This window comes from Anthonomus grandis, chromosome 20, assembly GCF_022605725.1.
Source record: "Anthonomus grandis grandis chromosome 20, icAntGran1.3, whole genome shotgun sequence".
NCBI lineage: Eukaryota > Metazoa > Arthropoda > Insecta > Coleoptera > Curculionidae > Anthonomus > Anthonomus grandis.
Window position 1 is genome coordinate 7,517,774 of NC_065565.1, and position 12,963 is coordinate 7,530,736.

A 12,963-nucleotide genomic window follows, 5' to 3' on the forward strand; every position below is an offset into this window, starting at 1 on the left:
ATGAATAAACATGAACTAGGGACAGAGTAATAAGCATTCAAAGGCGTTGAACCATTGAACTAGAGAGAATAAAACACACTTTTGCTTGTAACTAGTGTTAGGAGTAACATTAGATTAGGAGAGTTGTACTGTAATAAAGAGGATGATTTAAGGATCGTTTATTCCAAATTTCATGAATAAACATGAACTAGGGACAGAGTAATAAGCATTCAAAGGTGTTGAACTATTGAATTAGAGAGAATAAAACACACTTTTGCTTGTAACTAGTGTTAGGAGTAACATTAGATTAGGAGAGTTGTACTGTAATAAAGAGGATGATTTAAGGATCGTTTATTCCAAATTTCATGAATAAACAAGGATTAGGGACAGAGTAATAAGCATTCAAATGTGTTGAACTATTGAACTAGAGAGAATAAAACACACTTTTGCTTGTAACTTGTGTTAGGAGTAACATTAGATTAGGAGAGTTGTACTGTAATAAAGGGGATGATTTAAGGATCGTTTATTCCAAATTTCATGAATAAACATGAACTAGGGACAGAGTAATAAGCATTCAAAGGTGTTGAACTATTGAATTAGAGAGAATAAAACACACTTTTGCTTGTAACTAGTGTTAGGAGGAACATTAGATTAGGAGAGTTGTACTGTAATAAAGAGGATGATTTAAGGATCGTTTATTCCAAATTTCATGAATAAACATGAACTAGGGACAAAGTTATAAGCATTCAAATGTGTTGAACCATTGAACTAGAGAGAATAAAACACACTTTTGCTTGTAACTTGTGTTAGGAGTAACATTAGATTAGGAGAGTTGTACTGTAATAAAGAGGATGATTTAAGGATCGTTTATTCCAAACTTCATGAATAAACATGAACTAGGGACAAAGTTATAAGCATTCAAAGGTGTTGAACCATTGAACTAGAGAGAATAAAACACACTTTTGCTTGTAACTTGTGTTAGGAGTAAGATTAGATTAGGAGAGTTGTACTGTAATAAAGAGGATGATTTAAGGATCGTTTATTCCAAATTTCATGAATAAACATGAACTAGGGACAAAGTAATAAGCATTCAAAGGTGTTGAACTATTGAACTAGAGAGAATAAAACACACTTTTGCTTGTAACTTGTGTTAGGAGTAACATTAGATTAGGAGAGTTGTACTGTAATAAAGAGGATGATTTAAGGATCGTTTATTCCAAATTTCATGAATAAACATGAACTAGGGACAGAGTAATAAGCATTCAAAGGTGTTGAACTATTGAATTAGAGAGAATAAAACACACTTTTGCTTGTAACTAGTGTTAGGAGTAACATTAGATTAGGAGAGTTGTACTGTAATAAAGAGGATGATTTAAGGATCGTTTATTCCAAATTTCATGAATAAACAAGGATTAGGGACAGAGTAATAAGCATTCAAATGTGTTGAACTATTGAACTAGAGAGAATAAAACACACTTTTGCTTGTAACTTGTGTTAGGAGTAACATTAGATTAGGAGAGTTGTACTGTAATAAAGAGGATGATTTAAGGATCGTTTATTCCAAATTTCATGAATAAACATGAACTAGGGACAAAGTTATAAGCATTCAAAGGTGTTGAACCATTGAACTAGAGAGAATAAAACACACTTTTGCTTGTAACTTGTGTTAGGAGTAACATTAGATTAGGAGAGTTGTACTGTAATAAAGAGGATGATTTAAGGATCGTTTATTCCAAATTTCATGAATAAACATGAACTAGGGACAAAGTTATAAGCATTCAAAGGTGTTGAACCATTGAACTAGAGAGAATAAAACACACTTTTGCTTGTAACTTGTGTTAGGAGTAACATTAGATTAGGAGAGTTGTACTGTAATAAAGAGGATGATTTAAGGATCGTTTATTCCAAATTTCATGAATAAACATGAACTAGGGACAAAGTTATAAGCATTCAAAGGTGTTGAACCATTGAACTAGAGAGAATAAAACACACTTTTGCTTGTAACTAGTGTTAGGAGTAAGATTAGATTAGGAGAGTTGTACTGTAATAAAGAGGATGATTTAAGGATCGTTTATTCCAAATTTCATGAATAAACATGAACTAGGGACAGAGTAATAAGCATTCAAAGGTGTTGAACTATTGAATTAGAGAGAATAAAACACACTTTTGCTTGTAACTAGTGTTAGGAGTAACATTAGATTAGGAGAGTTGTACTGTAATAAAGAGGATGATTTAAGGATCGTTTATTCCAAATTTCATGAATAAACATGAACTAGGGACAAAGTTATAAGCATTCAAAGGTGTTGAACCATTGAACTAGAGAGAATAAAACACACTTTTGCTTGTAACTAGTGTTAGGAGTAAGATTAGATTAGGAGAGTTGTACTGTAATAAAGAGGATGATTTAAGGATCGTTTATTCCAAATTTCATGAATAAACATGAACTAGGGACAAAGTTATAAGCATTCAAAGGTGTTGAACCATTGAACTAGAGAGAATAAAACACACTTTTGCTTGTAACTTGTGTTAGGAGTAACATTAGATTAGGAGAGTTGTACTGTAATAAAGAGGATGATTTAAGGATCGTTTATTCCAAACTTCATGAATAAACATGAACTAGGGACAAAGTAATAAGCATTCAAAGGTGTTGAACTATTGAACTAGAGAGAATAAAACACACTTTTGCTTGTAACTAGTGTTAGGAGTAAGATTAGATTAGGAGAGTTGTACTGTAATAAAGAGGATGATTTAAGGATCGTTTATTCCAAATTTCATGAATAAACATGAACTAGGGACAGAGTAATAAGCATTCAAAGGTGTTGAACTATTGAATTAGAGAGAATAAAACACACTTTTGCTTGTAACTAGTGTTAGGAGTAACATTAGATTAGGAGAGTTGTACTGTAATAAAGAGGATGATTTAAGGATCGTTTATTCCAAATTTCATGAATAAACAAGGATTAGGGACAGAGTAATAAGCATTCAAATGTGTTGAACTATTGAACTAGAGAGAATAAAACACACTTTTGCTTGTAACTTGTGTTAGGAGTAACATTAGATTAGGAGAGTTGTACTGTAATAAAGGGGATGATTTAAGGATCGTTTCCACCAAATTTCATGAATAAACATGAACTAGGGACAAAGTTATAAGCATTCAAAGGTGTTGAACTATTGAACTAGAGAGAATAAAACACACTTTTGCTTGTAACTTGTGTTAGGAGTAACATTAGATTAGGAGAGTTGTACTGTAATAAAGAGGATGATTTAAGGATCGTTTATTCCAAATTTCATGAATAAACATGAACTAGGGACAAAGTTATAAGCATTCAAAGGTGTTGAACCATTGAACTAGAGAGAATAAAACACACTTTTGCTTGTAACTTGTGTTAGGAGTAACATTAGATTAGGAGAGTTGTACTGTAATAAAGAGGATGATTTAAGGATCGTTTATTCCAAACTTCATGAATAAACATGAACTAGGGACAGAGTAATAAGCATTCAAAGGTGTTGAACTATTGAATTAGAGAGAATAAAACACACTTTTGCTTGTAACTAGTGTTAGGAGTAACATTAGATTAGGAGAGTTGTACTGTAATAAAGAGGATGATTTAAGGATCGTTTATTCCAAATTTCATGAATAAACATGAACTAGGGACAAAGTTATAAGCATTCAAAGGTGTTGAACTATTGAACTAGAGAGAATAAAACACACTTTTGCTTGTAACTTGTGTTAGGAGTAACATTAGATTAGGAGAGTTGTACTGTAATAAAGAGGATGATTTAAGGATCGTTTATTCCAAATTTCATGAATAAACATGAACTAGGGACAAAGTTATAAGCATTCAAAGGTGTTGAACCATTGAACTAGAGAGAATAAAACACACTTTTGCTTGTAACTTGTGTTAGGAGTAACATTAGATTAGGAGAGTTGTACTGTAATAAAGAGGATGATTTAAGGATCGTTTATTCCAAATTTCATGAATAAACATGAACTAGGGACAGAGTAATAAGCATTCAAAGGTGTTGAACTATTGAACTAGAGAGAATAAAACACACTTTTGCTTGTAACTAGTGTTAGGAGTAAGATTAGATTAGGGGAGTTGTACTGTAATAAAGAGGATGATTTAAGGATCGTTTATTCCAAATTTCATGAATAAACATGAACTAGGGACAAAGTTATAAGCATTCAAAGGTGTTGAACCATTGAACTAGAGAGAATAAAACACACTTTTGCTTGTAACTAGTGTTAGGAGTAAGATTAGATTAGGAGAGTTGTACTGTAATAAAGAGGATGATTTAAGGATCGTTTATTCCAAATTTCATGAATAAACATGAACTAGGGACAAAGTTATAAGCATTCAAAGGTGTTGAACCATTGAACTAGAGAGAATAAAACACACTTTTGCTTGTAACTTGTGTTAGGAGTAACATTAGATTAGGAGAGTTGTACTGTAATAAAGAGGATGATTTAAGGATCGTTTATTCCAAACTTCATGAATAAACATGAACTAGGGACAAAGTAATAAGCATTCAAAGGTGTTGAACTATTGAACTAGAGAGAATAAAACACACTTTTGCTTGTAACTAGTGTTAGGAGTAAGATTAGATTAGGAGAGTTGTACTGTAATAAAGAGGATGATTTAAGGATCGTTTATTCCAAATTTCATGAATAAACATGAACTAGGGACAGAGTAATAAGCATTCAAAGGTGTTGAACTATTGAATTAGAGAGAATAAAACACACTTTTGCTTGTAACTAGTGTTAGGAGTAACATTAGATTAGGAGAGTTGTACTGTAATAAAGAGGATGATTTAAGGATCGTTTATTCCAAATTTCATGAATAAACAAGGATTAGGGACAGAGTAATAAGCATTCAAATGTGTTGAACTATTGAACTAGAGAGAATAAAACACACTTTTGCTTGTAACTTGTGTTAGGAGTAACATTAGATTAGGAGAGTTGTACTGTAATAAAGGGGATGATTTAAGGATCGTTTCCACCAAATTTCATGAATAAACATGAACTAGGGACAAAGTTATAAGCATTCAAAGGTGTTGAACTATTGAACTAGAGAGAATAAAACACACTTTTGCTTGTAACTTGTGTTAGGAGTAACATTAGATTAGGAGAGTTGTACTGTAATAAAGAGGATGATTTAAGGATCGTTTATTCCAAATTTCATGAATAAACATGAACTAGGGACAAAGTTATAAGCATTCAAAGGTGTTGAACCATTGAACTAGAGAGAATAAAACACACTTTTGCTTGTAACTTGTGTTAGGAGTAACATTAGATTAGGAGAGTTGTACTGTAATAAAGAGGATGATTTAAGGATCGTTTATTCCAAACTTCATGAATAAACATGAACTAGGGACAAAGTAATAAGCATTCAAAGGTGTTGAACTATTGAACTAGAGAGAATAAAACACACTTTTGCTTGTAACTAGTGTTAGGAGTAAGATTAGATTAGGAGAGTTGTACTGTAATAAAGAGGATGATTTAAGGATCGTTTATTCCAAATTTCATGAATAAACATGAACTAGGGACAGAGTAATAAGCATTCAAAGGTGTTGAACTATTGAATTAGAGAGAATAAAACACACTTTTGCTTGTAACTAGTGTTAGGAGTAACATTAGATTAGGAGAGTTGTACTGTAATAAAGAGGATGATTTAAGGATCGTTTATTCCAAATTTCATGAATAAACATGAACTAGGGACAAAGTTATAAGCATTCAAAGGTGTTGAACCATTGAACTAGAGAGAATAAAACACACTTTTGCTTGTAACTTGTGTTAGGAGTAAGATTAGATTAGGAGAGTTGTACTGTAATAAAGAGGATGATTTAAGGATCGTTTATTCCAAATTTCATGAATAAACATGAACTAGGGACAGAGTAATAAGCATTCAAAGGTGTTGAACTATTGAATTAGAGAGAATAAAACACACTTTTGCTTGTAACTAGTGTTAGGAGTAACATTAGATTAGGAGAGTTGTACTGTAATAAAGAGGATGATTTAAGGATCGTTTATTCCAAACTTCATGAATAAACATGAACTAGGGACAAAGTAATAAGCATTCAAAGGTGTTGAACTATTGAACTAGAGAGAATAAAACACACTTTTGCTTGTAACTAGTGTTAGGAGTAAGATTAGATTAGGAGAGTTGTACTGTAATAAAGAGGATGATTTAAGGATCGTTTATTCCAAATTTCATGAATAAACATGAACTAGGGACAAAGTTATAAGCATTCAAAGGTGTTGAACCATTGAACTAGAGAGAATAAAACACACTTTTGCTTGTAACTAGTGTTAGGAGTAAGATTAGATTAGGAGAGTTGTACTGTAATAAAGAGGATGATTTAAGGATCGTTTATTCCAAATTTCATGAATAAACATGAACTAGGGACAGAGTAATAAGCATTCAAAGGTGTTGAACTATTGAATTAGAGAGAATAAAACACACTTTTGCTTGTAACTAGTGTTAGGAGTAACATTAGATTAGGAGAGTTGTACTGTAATAAAGAGGATGATTTAAGGATCGTTTATTCCAAATTTCATGAATAAACATGAACTAGGGACAAAGTTATAAGCATTCAAAGGTGTTGAACCATTGAACTAGAGAGAATAAAACACACTTTTGCTTGTAACTTGTGTTAGGAGTAACATTAGATTAGGAGAGTTGTACTGTAATAAAGAGGATGATTTAAGGATCGTTTATTCCAAATTTCATGAATAAACATGAACTAGGGACAAAGTAATAAGCATTCAAAGGTGTTGAACTATTGAACTAGAGAGAATAAAACACACTTTTGCTTGTAACTAGTGTTAGGAGTAACATTAGATTAGGAAAGTTGTACTGTAATAAAGGGGATGATTTAAGGATCGTTTCTACTAAATTTCATGAATAAACATGAACTAGAGACAAAGTTATAAGCATTCAAAGGTGTTGAACCATTGAACTAGAGAGAATAAAACACACTTTTGCTTGTAACTAGTGTTAGGAGTAACTTTAGATTAGGAGAGTTGTACTGTAATAAAGAGGATGATTTAAGGATCGTTTATTCCGAATTTCATGAATAAACATGAACTAGGGACAAAGTAATAAGCATTCAAAGGTGTTGAACTATTGAACTAGAGAGAATAAAACACACTTTTGCTTGTAACTAGTGTTAGGAGTAACTTTAGATTAGGAGAGTTGTACTGTAATAAAGAGGATGATTTAAGGATCGTTTCCACCAAATTTCATGAATAAACATGAACTAGGGACAAAGTTATAAGCATTCAAAGGCGTTGAACCATTGAACTAGAGGGAATAAAACACACTTTTGCCTGTAACTAGTGTTAGGAGTAACATTAGATTAGGAGACTTGTACTGTAATAAAGAGGATGATTTAAGGATCGTTTATTCCGAATTTCATGAATAAACATGAACTAGGGACAAAGTAATAAGCATTCAAAGGTGTTGAACTATTGAACTAGAGAGAATAAAACACACTTTTGCTTGTAACTAGTGTTAGGAGTAACTTTAGATTAGGAGAGTTGTACTGTTATAAAGGGGATGATTTAAGGATCGTTTCTTTCAAATTTCATGAATAAACATGTACTAGGGACAAAGTTATAAGCATTCAAAGGTGTTGAACCATTGAACTAGAGAGAATAAAACACACTTTTGCTTGTAACTAGTGTTAGGAGTAAGATTAGATTAGGAGAGTTGTACTGTAATAAAGAGGATGATTTAAGGATCGTTTATTCCAAATTTCATGAATAAACATGAACTAGGGACAGAGTAATAAGCATTCAAAGGTGTTGAACTATTGAATTAGAGAGAATAAAACACACTTTTGCTTGTAACTAGTGTTAGGAGTAACATTAGATTAGGAGAGTTGTACTGTAATAAAGAGGATGATTTAAGGATCGTTTATTCCAAATTTCATGAATAAACATGAACTAGGGACAAAGTTATAAGCATTCAAAGGTGTTGAACCATTGAACTAGAGAGAATAAAACACACTTTTGCTTGTAACTTGTGTTAGGAGTAACATTAGATTAGGAGAGTTGTACTGTAATAAAGAGGATGATTTAAGGATCGTTTATTCCAAATTTCATGAATAAACATGAACTAGGGACAAAGTAATAAGCATTCAAAGGTGTTGAACTATTGAACTAGAGAGAATAAAACACACTTTTGCTTGTAACTAGTGTTAGGAGTAACATTAGATTAGGAAAGTTGTACTGTAATAAAGGGGATGATTTAAGGATCGTTTCTACTAAATTTCATGAATAAACATGAACTAGAGACAAAGTTATAAGCATTCAAAGGTGTTGAACCATTGAACTAGAGAGAATAAAACACACTTTTGCTTGTAACTAGTGTTAGGAGTAACTTTAGATTAGGAGAGTTGTACTGTAATAAAGAGGATGATTTAAGGATCGTTTATTCCGAATTTCATGAATAAACATGAACTAGGGACAAAGTAATAAGCATTCAAAGGTGTTGAACTATTGAACTAGAGAGAATAAAACACACTTTTGCTTGTAACTAGTGTTAGGAGTAACTTTAGATTAGGAGAGTTGTACTGTAATAAAGAGGATGATTTAAGGATCGTTTCCACCAAATTTCATGAATAAACATGAACTAGGGACAAAGTTATAAGCATTCAAAGGCGTTGAACCATTGAACTAGAGGGAATAAAACACACTTTTGCCTGTAACTAGTGTTAGGAGTAACATTAGATTAGGAGACTTGTACTGTAATAAAGAGGATGATTTAAGGATCGTTTATTCCGAATTTCATGAATAAACATGAACTAGGGACAAAGTAATAAGCATTCAAAGGTGTTGAACTATTGAACTAGAGAGAATAAAACACACTTTTGCTTGTAACTAGTGTTAGGAGTAACTTTAGATTAGGAGAGTTGTACTGTTATAAAGGGGATGATTTAAGGATCGTTTCTTTCAAATTTCGTGAATAAACATGGACTAGGGACAAAGTTATAAGCATTCAAAGGTGTTGAACCATTGAACTAGAGAGAATAAAACACACTTTTGCTTGTAACTAGTGTTAGGAGTAAGATTAGATTAGGAGAGTTGTACTGTAATAAAGGGGATGATTTAAGGATTGTTTCTACCAAATTTCATGGATAAACAAGGATTAGGGACAAAGTTATAAGCATTCAAAGGTGTTGAACCATTAAACTAGAGAGAATAAAACACACTTTTGCTTGTAACTAGTGTTAGGAGTAAGATTAGATTAGGGGAGTTGTACTGTTCAAAAGTGGATCAAATACACTTCATTTATACAAAGTTTCATTGATTAAGATGCACCAGGAAGAAAGTTATGAGCATGTGAACTTTGGCCCCGAAGGACTTTTTGCCAAAATGTCCTTCTCTGTAACTAGCCACACAGAGGGAGTTGAACTAAGGGAGTTGTACTGTTCAAAAGTGGATCAAATACACTTCATTTATACAAAGTTTCATTGATTAAGATGCACCAGGAAGAAAGTTATGAGCATGTGAACTTTGGCCCCGAAGGACTTTTTCCCAAAATGTCCTTATCTGTAACTAGCCACACAGAGGGAGTTGAACTAAGGGAGTTGTACTGTTCAAAAGTGGATCAAATACACTTCATTCCTACCAAGTTTCATTGAATAAAATGCACCAGGAAGAAAGTTATGTGCATTTAACTTTGGCCCCGAAGGACTTATTGCCAATATGTCCTTATCTGTAACTTGCCACACAGAGGGAGTTGAATCAAGGGAGTTGTACTGTTCAAAAGTGGATCAAATACACTTCATTCCTACCAAGTTTCATAGATTAAAATGCACCAGGAAGAAAGTTATGAGCATGTGAACTTTGGCCCCGAAGGACTTTTTGCCAAAATGTCCTTATCTGTAACTAGCCACACAGAGGGAGTTGAACTAAGGGAGTTGTACTGTTCAAAAGTGGATCAAATACACTTCATTTATACAAAGTTTCATTGATTAAGATGCACCAGGAAGAAAGTTATGAGCATGTGAACTTTGGCCCCGAAGGACTTTTTGCCAAAATGTCCTTCTCTGTAACTAGCCACACAGAGGGAGTTGAACTAAGGGAGTTGTACTGTTCAAAAGTGGATCAAATACACTTCATTTATACAAAGTTTCATTGATTAAGATGCACCAGGAAGAAAGTTATGAGCATGTGAACTTTGGCCCCGAAGGACTTTTTCCCAAAATGTCCTTATCTGTAACTAGCCACACAGAGGGAGTTGAACTAAGGGAGTTGTACTGTTCAAAAGTGGATCAAATACACTTCATTCCTACCAAGTTTCATTGAATAAAATGCACCAGGAAGAAAGTTATGTGCATTTAACTTTGGCCCCGAAGGACTTATTGCCAATATGTCCTTATCTGTAACTTGCCACACAGAGGGAGTTGAATCAAGGGAGTTGTACTGTTCAAAAGTGGATCAAATACACTTCATTCCTACCAAGTTTCATAGATTAAAATGCACCAGGAAGAAAGTTATGAGCATGTGAACTTTGGCCCCGAAGGACTTTTTGCCAAAATGTCCTTATCTGTAACTAGCCACACAGAGGGAGTTGAACTAAGGGAGTTGTACTGTTCAAAAGTGGATCAAATACACTTCATTTATACAAAGTTTCATTGATTAAGATGCACCAGGAAGAAAGTTATGAGCATGTGAACTTTGGCCCCGAAGGACTTTTTGCCAAAATGTCCTTCTCTGTAACTAGCCACACAGAGGGAGTTGAACTAAGGGAGTTGTACTGTTCAAAAGTGGATCAAATACACTTCATTTATACAAAGTTTCATTGATTAAGATGCACCAGGAAGAAAGTTATGAGCATGTGAACTTTGGCCCCGAAGGACTTTTTCCCAAAATGTCCTTATCTGTAACTAGCCACACAGAGGGAGTTGAACTAAGGGAGTTGTACTGTTCAAAAGTGGATCAAATACACTTCATTTATACAAAGTTTCATTGATTAAGATGCACCAGGAAGAAAGTTATGAGCATGTGAACTTTGGCCCCGAAGGACTTTTTCCCAAAATGTCCTTATCTGTAACTAGCCACACAGAGGGAGTTGAACTAAGGGAGTTGTACTGTTCAAAAGTGGATCAAATACACTTCATTCCTACCAAGTTTCATTGAATAAAATGCACCAGGAAGAAAGTTATGTGCATTTAACTTTGGCCCCGAAGGACTTATTGCCAATATGTCCTTATCTGTAACTTGCCACACAGAGGGAGTTGAATCAAGGGAGTTGTACTGTTCAAAAGTGGATCAAATACACTTCATTCCTACCAAGTTTCATAGAATAAAATGCACCAGGAAGAAAGTTATGTGCATTTAACTTTGGCCCCGAAGGACTTATTGCCAATATGTCCTTATCTGTAACTTGCCACACAGAGGGAGTTGAACTAAGGGAGTTGTACTGTTCAAAAGTGGATCAAATACACTTCATTCCTACCAAGTTTCATAGATTAAAATGCACCAGGAAGAAAGTTATGAGCATGTGAACTTTGGCCCCGAAGGACTTTTTGCCAAAATGTCCTTATCTGTAACTTGCCACACAGAGGGAGTTGAACTAAGGGAGTTGTACTGTTCAAAAGTAGATCAAATACACTTCATTCCTGCCAAGTTTCATAGATTAAAATGCACCAGGAAGAAAGTTATGAGCATGTGAACTTTGGCCCCGAAGGACTTTTCGCCAAAATGTCCTTATCTGTAACTTGCCACACAGAGGGAGTTGAACTAAGGGAGTTGTACTGTTCAAAAGTAGATCAAATACACTTCATTCCTGCCAAGTTTCATAGATTAAAATGCACCAGGAAGAAAGTTATGAGCATGTGAACTTTGGCCCCGAAGGACTTTTCGCCAAAATGTCCTTATCTGTAACTTGCCACACAGAGGGAGTTGAACTAAGGGAGTTGTACTGTTCAAAAGTAGATCAAATACACTTCATTCCTGCCAAGTTTCATAGATTAAAATGCACCAGGAAGAAAGTTATGAGCATGTGAACTTTGGCCCCGAAGGACTTTTTGCCAAAATGTCCTTATCTGTAACTTGCCACACAGAGGGAGTTGAACTAAGGGAGTTGTACTGTTCAAAAGTAGATCAAATACACTTCATTCCTGCCAAGTTTCATAGATTAAAATGCACCAGGAAGAAAGTTATGAGCATGTGAACTTTGGCCCCGAAGGACTTTTTGCCAAAATGTCCTTATCTGTAACTTGCCACACAGAGGGAGTTGAACTAAGGGAGTTGTACTGTTCAAAAGTAGATCAAATACACTTCATTCCTGCCAAGTTTCATAGATTAAAATGCACCAGGAAGAAAGTTATGAGCATGTGAACTTTGGCCCCGAAGGACTTTTCGCCAAAATGTCCTTATCTGTAACTTGCCACACAGAGGGAGTTGAACTAAGGGAGTTGTACTGTTCAAAAGTAGATCAAATACACTTCATTCCTGCCAAGTTTCATAGATTAAAATGCACCAGGAAGAAAGTTATGAGCATGTGAACTTTGGCCCCGAAGGACTTTTTGCCAAAATGTCCTTATCTGTAACTTGCCACACAGAGGGAGTTGAACTAAGGGAGTTGTACTGTTCAAAAGTAGATCAAATACACTTCATTCCTGCCAAGTTTCATTGATTAAAATGCACCAGGAAGAAAGTTATGAGCATGTGAACTTTGGCCCCGAAGGACTTTTTGCCAAAATGTCCTTATCTGTAACTAGCCACACAGAGGGAGTTGAACTAAGGGAGTTGTACTGTTCAAAAGTAGATCAAATACACTTCATTCCTACCAAGTTTCATTGATTGAAACGCACCAGGAAGAAAGTTATGACCATGTGAAATTTGGTTCAATTATCTAATATCTTAAATTTATTGAAGTGTTCGTTAGTGCCATCTGTGTTTTTACGGTTGAAGCTCTTATACATATTTCTTATAGAATTCTGTTGGCGTGCTCGTAAGCGCCATCTCTG